This window comes from Rattus norvegicus, chromosome 3 (assembly GCF_036323735.1).
Source record: "Rattus norvegicus strain BN/NHsdMcwi chromosome 3, GRCr8, whole genome shotgun sequence".
Classification (NCBI taxonomy): domain Eukaryota; kingdom Metazoa; phylum Chordata; class Mammalia; order Rodentia; family Muridae; genus Rattus; species Rattus norvegicus.
The window spans coordinates 18,721,256-18,729,149 of NC_086021.1; positions in this window are offsets into that span (position 1 = coordinate 18,721,256).

The window sequence follows — 7,894 nt, forward strand, 5'->3', positions numbered from 1 at the left end:
TCTCCTAGTTAAATTTTCAGAATATCAATTCAAGAACCAGAATGTTATATTTTCATTAGAATTTGTGCAATAAAAATGGTTCATGAGAAATCCTGACGTTTCGTAAAAGAAACCTTACTAAAGCTAAAAGCACACATTGCACATGACATGATAATAGTAGGAGATTTCAACACCCCACCCTCATCACTGGAGAGATCGTGGAAAAAGAAATTAAACAGAGATGTAGAGAAAGCAATAGAAGTTATGAACCAAAAGGATTTCGCAGATATTTATAGAACATTCCATTCTAAAAAATAAGGATATACATTCTTCTCATGATCTCGGGAACCTTCTTCAAAATTAATCACATAATCGATCCCTCAACAGACCTTAACAGATACAGGAAGATAGAAATAATCCCATGCATTCTCTCAGATCACCACACACTAAGACTGGTCTTCAACAATAACAATAATGACAGAAAGTCCTCATTTACATGGAAGTTGAAAAATGCTTTACTCCATGACAACTTGGTGAAGGAAGAAATAAAGAAATTAAAGACTTCTTAGAACTTAATGAAAATGAAGACACAACATTCCCAAACATATGTGACACAAGGAAGCAGAGCTAAGAGGAAAACTTAAAGATCTGAGTGCTTGGGAAAAGAAACAGGAGAGAGCATATGTCAGGAGCTTGATAGCACACGTAAAAGCTCTAGAACAAAAAGAACTAAGTAAACACTAGGGGGGTAGAACACAGGAAATTATCAAACTCAGAGCTGAAATCACCGAAGTAGAAATGAAAAGGACGATACAAAGAATCAACAAAACCAGGAGCTGTTTTTTCGAGAAAAACAATAAGATAGATAAACCCTTAGCCAAACTAACCAGAGGTCAAATAGACTGTATCCAAGTTACAAAAATCAGAAATGAAAAGGGAGACATAACAACAGAATCTGAAGAAATTAAAAAAAATCATCAGCTTGTACTATAAAAGCCTATATTCAATAAAACTGCAAAATCTGGAGGAAATGGACAATTTCGTAGACAGATAACAGGTAGCAAAGTTAAATCAAGAACAAATAAACTATCTAAACAACCCCATAACTACTAAGGAAATAGAAGCAGATATTAAAAGTCTCCCAACCAAACAGAGTCCAGGTCGAGATCGGTTCAGTGCAGAATTCTATCAGACCTTCTTAGAAGACCTCACACTAATATTGTCAAAACTCTTCCACAAAATTGGACAGACAGAGCACTAGAGCATTCCTTATATGAATCCACAATTACTCTTATACCTAAACCACACAAAGACTCAGCACAGAAAGAGAACTTCAGACCAATTTCCCTTATGAATATTGCTGAAAAAATACTCAATAAAATTCTTGCAAAAGGAATCTAAGAACACATCAAATAATCATCCATCATGATCAGGTAGACTTGAACCCAGGGATGGAAGGATGGTTTAATATAGGAAAATTCATAAATGAAATCCATCATGTAAACAAACTCGAAGATAAGGAGCACAAGGTCATTTCATTAGATGGTGAGAAAGCATTTGACAAAATTCAACAACCCGTGTGGATAAAAGTCCTGGAAAAATCACGAATTGAAGGCTCATATCAAAACATAGTGTAAGAAATATGCAGCAAACCAGTAGCTAACATCAAACTAAATGCAAAGAAACTTGAACAATCCCACTAAAATCAGGGACTAGACAAGGCTGCCCAACTCTCTCCCTATTTATTCAAAACAGGACTCCATGTCACAGCCAGAGAAACCAGACAGTAAAAGGGGATCAAAGGGATACAAATTAGAAGGGAAGATATCAAAATATCACTATTGGCACATGATATGATAGTATATAAGTGACCCCAAGAGTTCCACCAGAGAACTTCTTAACCTGATAAACAACTTCAGCAAAGTGTCAGGGTATAAAATTAACTCAAACATACCAGGAGCCTTCCTCTCCTCAATGGATAAACAGGCTGAGAAAGAAAATAATGAAACCATACACTTCACAATAGTCCCAAAAAATATAAAATATCTTGGTGTGAGATTAACTAAGCAGGTGAATTATCTGTATGACAAGAAGATCAAGTATCTGATGAAAGAAATTGAGGAAGATCTCAGAAGATAGAAAGAGCTTCCATGCTCATGGATTGACAGGATTAATATACTAAAGATGAACATTTTGCCAAAAGCAATCTACACATTCAATGCAATATCCATCAAAATTCCTACTCACTATTTAATAGAGATAGAAAGAGCAATTTGCAAATTCATTTGGAATAAGAAAAAGCCAGGATACCTAAACTATCCTCAACAATAAAAGAACTTCTGGGGGAATCATCACCCCTGAACTCAAGCAGTATTAAAGAGCAACAGTGATAAAAACTGCATGATATTTGTAGAGAGACAGACAGATAGAGAGTGGAATAGAGTTGAAGACTTAGAAATGAACACAAACCTATCACTTGATCTTTGGCACCGGAGATAAATCCATCCAAAGGAAGAACCAGCATTTTCCAAAAATAGTGCTGGTTCAACAGGAAGTCAGCATGTCGATGAATGCAAATTATCCCATTTTTATGACCATGTACAAAGCTTAAGTACAAGTGAATCAAAGACCTACACATCAAACCAGATACACTCAAACTAATAGAAGAAAAAGTGTGGAAGAGTCTTGAACACATGGACACTGGAGAAAATTTCCTGAAAAAAAACACACATGACTTATTCTCTAAGATCAAGAATTGACAAATAGGACCTCATAAAACAGCAACGTTCTGTAAGGCAAAAGATACCGTCATTAGGAAAAAACTGCAACCAACAGATTGGGAAAACATTTTTACCAATCCTATATCTGATAGTGGGTAATATCCAAAATATACAACGAACTTAAGAAGTTAGATTCTAGAAAGCAAATCTACACTATTAAAAATTGGGTACAGTGCGTTACAAAACATTCTCAGCTGAAGGTTATCAAATGGGCAAAAAACACCTAAATAAATGTTCAAAATCTTTAGTCATCAGGGAAATTCAAATCAAAGCAAATCTGAGATTTCACCTCACACCAGTGATAATGGCTAAGATATAAATCTCAGGTGACAGCAGATGCTAGCGAGGATGTGGAGAAACAGGAACACTCCTCCATTGTTGGTGGGATTGCAGACTGGTACAACCATTCTGGAAATCAGTCTGGAGATTCCTCAGAAAATTGGACATTCCATGACCTGAGGACACAGCTATACCTCTCTTGGGCATATACCCAAAATATGGTCCAACAGACAACAGAGAAATATATTTGACTCCGATCATAGCAGCCTTATTTATAATAGCCAGGAGCTGGAAAGAACCAGATGCCCTTCAACAGAGGAATGGATACAGAAATGTGGTCCATCTACACAATGGAATATTACTCAGCTGTAAAAACACTGACTTCATGAAATTCGTAGGCAAATGGAATGAACTAGAAAATACCATCCTGAGTGAGGTAACCCAATCACAGAAAAACACACTTGATATGCATTCATTGATAAGCAGATATTAGCCAAAAAGCTTGAATTACCCATCATGCAATACACAGACAACTTGAAACTCAGGAAGGATGACCAAAATGCAGATGCTTCACTCCTTCTTTAAAGGGGAACAAAATACCCACAGGAGGGGATAAGGAGGCAAACTTTGTAGCAGAGACTGAAGGACCTGCCGTCCAAAGCCTGGACCACATGTAGCCCAGACATATACAGACACCAAATAGATAAGATGGATGAAGCTAAGACGTGCAGGCTGACAATGACTGGATATTGATCCCTCTGGAGAGACACAGCCAGAGTATGTCAAATACAGAGGCAAACGCCATCAGCAAACCACTGAACCAAGAACCAGACCCCAGTTGGAGGAAGTAGAGAAAGGATTGAAAGAGCTGAAGGGATTTGCAACCCCATAATAATATCAATGTCAACCACCCAGAGCGTCCAGGGACCAAACCACAACAGAAAGACTGTACATGGACTGACTCATGGTTCCTACTGCATGGAGCAAAGGATGGCCTTGCTGGAAACAATACAATGAGAAACAATTTTTTCTGACATGTTTGTCCCCCAGTGTAGGGTAATGTGGGGAGGGGTGGGGTGGCCGTGTGGGGATGTGAACTCCCTTATAGAAGGGTAGGGGGAAGGGTTAAGGGGCTTATGGACTGGAAACCTGGGAAGGGAATAACATTCGAAATGTAAATAGGAAATAGCCAACAAGGAGAGAGAGAGAGAGAGAGAGAGAGAGAGAGAGAGAGAGAGAGAGAGAGAGAGAGAGAGAGAGAAGAGGAAGAAGAAGAAGAAGAAGAAGAAGAAGAAGAAGAAGAAGAAGAAGAAGAAGAAGAAGAAGAAGAAGAAGAAGAAGAAGAAGAAGCAGAAGAAGAAGCAGAAGAAGCAGAAGCAGAAGAAGCAGAAGAAGCAGAAGAAGCAGAAGAAGCAGAAGCAGAAGCAGAAGCAGAAGGAGAAGCAGAAGCAGAAGCAGAAGCAGAAGCAGAAGCAGAAGCAGAAGCAGAAGAAGAAGAAGAAGAAGAAGAAGAAGAAGAAGAAGAAGAAGAAGAAGAAGAAGAAGAAGAAGAAGAAGAAGAAGAGGGAATTGAAACAGAAAGAAAACTAAACTTTCATTCTCCCCATTCCCTGTCTTCCTCAGCTGTTGTTGAGGCAGTCGTGTTAGTGAGACGTTATGAGTGTAATTTCTGGTGTTACTTTGAGACACCATCTCATAGTAAACTTTAGTCTCTTACAATCTTCTTTCCCCTCTTCTGTAATGTTCCTTAGCCTTGAATCAAGTGACATTTTGTAGATAGAGCCATTGACACTGGACGTGAAGTTTCTATCCTGCATTTTTTATGCCTGGGATTTTCACTGTGATGTTTGTAGCAGAGACTGTAATTAATTCTGTATATAAGGACACATGGCTTTGATTGTTGTTAGGAATGATACTGGCTTAAGTAAGTAAGAGGCTGTACATTCTCCCCCATAACCACAGCTTCAATAGCCTTATATACGTGGGTAAATTACCAGGACCATCCATGTTCATTGAACAGGACTTAAGCAAATTTAGAGAGCTGTTGGCTATCACCAAGCTATTTATGCCACTGCACTGCCCTTATGGTTATCCTGCCATGGTGACCATGGTCTTTTACAGGCATGAGGTGAACAATCACTTGAAACTGACAAGACTGATGATTGTAATTACAGGTTATAGTAGAAATTAGACCTGTGCCTGGCACATCTTCCTGTATAAGTATATTGACTTTATGATAGGCAGGAGGATTTAAAAGTTAAATTTAGTCTTAACCAAAAAGAGGACATTAAAATTTTCCTGCTATAGCATGTTAAATTAATTGAAGCAAAATAAAATCTTTTTACTTGATGGTGGGGAAATATCATTTAACAATATAATCCTAACTCCTTTTATTTGATTAAAAGTCACATGTAGTTGGTAGCTGTCACACTGTGTAAATTAGGCATCAGGATTGTGACGATGAAATATTCTCTGTTTTATGCAAATGCATAGTAATAATGAACAAAATTTTGTACCAAACTTCATGTTTTAGGTAACTAATTGCGTGTATTCAATTGTATCTAGGATAATTTCATATTAGCTAGGTGTCAAATGCACAATAATTATGACTAAATTATTAATTAAATATTAAAATAAGCATAGTAGAGTTACCAAGTGGACATGGAAAATATATTATAATAATCAAAAAATATTTATTAAAAGCCAAATGATGAAAACATTTTATATATAAAAGCAGCCTGGAGCTATATGTCACCTTAAAGTGTTATAGTGTATTCCAGTGAGGTGGTTTAGCAGATAAAACTTCATGCCATGAAATACCAAGAACCTAAATTTGATACCTACACATATATGTTTGGAAGACTTCTATATTCACTACATGACCAGAACACATAAAAGCTTACACAGAATATTAAAAATGCTACTAATGAGAACAATAATAATAAGAAAAAAATAAAAACAAAACTCTAGGAACATTTTAAAGAAATAATGTATTGTAATGGCCTTAAAATAGGAAATTGAACACATTTTTTAGTACATTAGCTATTCAAAAAAACTAAAAGACTTTTACTTCATTCTGTATGAAAGCAAAAACACATGAGATGGATTTTGTAAAAAAGAGAAAACTGCAAACTGTAAAATTAATATAGTCATTGCAGAGGAAAGAAACAGACACTAACCCAAGGTTCTATAAGTAAACATTTGGAGGATTTACTGCATAATATTAACATATTTAATCCAAAACATCTTACTATGATAAAGGAAAGAAAGCTGGAAAAAATAATGCCTGAATGTAGTCATAGCACTTAAAATGTGGCAAGATGTCTCAAGTTCAAAGATACCCTGAAATACATGAGAAAATTATAAATAGGTTGATTTTATTATGGAATAAGTACTGTAGTATTAGCTTAGTGGTTAAGACCACTTACTGCTCTTAAGAGCAAACACGTTCAGTTTCCAACATCCATGAAGCCACTTGCAACCAGCTGTAAAAGCAGCTCCAGGGGATCTGACATCTCCTGGTCTCCCCAGGTGCCTGTGATCATGTGCACAAATCTATACATAGACGTTCACACATAACATTTCATTAAAATAAAAAGATTCATAAATGTATTTTCTGCACATATTATGAATAATAAGCATTCTACATATGCAAACACAATTGATGCAAATTAATAAGAAAGAAGACAATTCGCAAATAGTATGAAGAGTAAATTAAGGATTAATGCTTACACAGTTCAGTAAGCATAAAACGCTAAACTTCACGTTTGAATTGCAATGTAGATGTTAAAAAGAATCTAGGATTTGAATTTATGAGTGAAACTATTTTAAAATTTATTTTATTTATTTACATTCCTGCCATTGTACACTCTCCTGGTCCCCTCGCACAGTTCCTCATCCCATTCCACCTCTTCCTCCCCTGACTCGAGGAGGATGCTCCCCAGACCCTGCCAGGCACCATAACCCCTGGGACCTCAAGTCTCTCAAGGATCAGGCCAGACCAGGCCGTCCTCTGCTATACATGTGTCAGGGCATCACACCAGCTTGTGTGTCCTGCCTGGTTGGTGGCTCAGTGTCTAGGAGATCTCAGCGATCCGGATTAGTTGCTACTGCTGGTCGCAACTAATATAGAGGGTGCCGTCCCCTTCAACTTCTTCAATCCTTCCCCTAATTAAAGAACTGACAGAAGTCAGAGACTCATACCTTTTTAAAATATGTGTACCATTTAATTTTGAATGGTATAATATGGGTTCTCATATAAAATAATGGCAATATATATTTATTATAGTCTTCTGAGATGGAAATTTGGCAATATTTATACAAGTGTTACATTACTTAACAGCCTTGACATCATTCCAACAATGTGTTTTGTAATTTATACAAAATATAATGTAAATAATCACCATTGAGTACTGTGCCTGAGTCAGTGTCCATGCAGATTTTCTGTAGCGAACTTTAGTTAATGAAAATGAAAATAATCTGAAAGGCACAATTAGGTCATTATTTAAAGAAATGAGTATACTACCATTTATTAAATGCATGATATTTCATGAAGAAATTCCCCATGTACATGTATTCAAGACTCATTGTTAAATGAAAAACAAATGACAGAATATTGCATTATGTAATCAAATGCTCTGGGTCCTGCTAAGACTAAACCCACAGTGAACGTGATTTTTGGGGGGAGGGCGGCAATGTGGGGAGGATGGGGAGGGGAACACTTATAAAGAAGTGGGAGGGGGTAGGGGGATGTTGGCCCATAAACTGGGAAAGGGAATTACACTCGAAATGTAAATAAGAAATACTCAAATTAATAAAAAAAGAAAATGAAAAAAAGACCTGTTCTGTCCCACGGT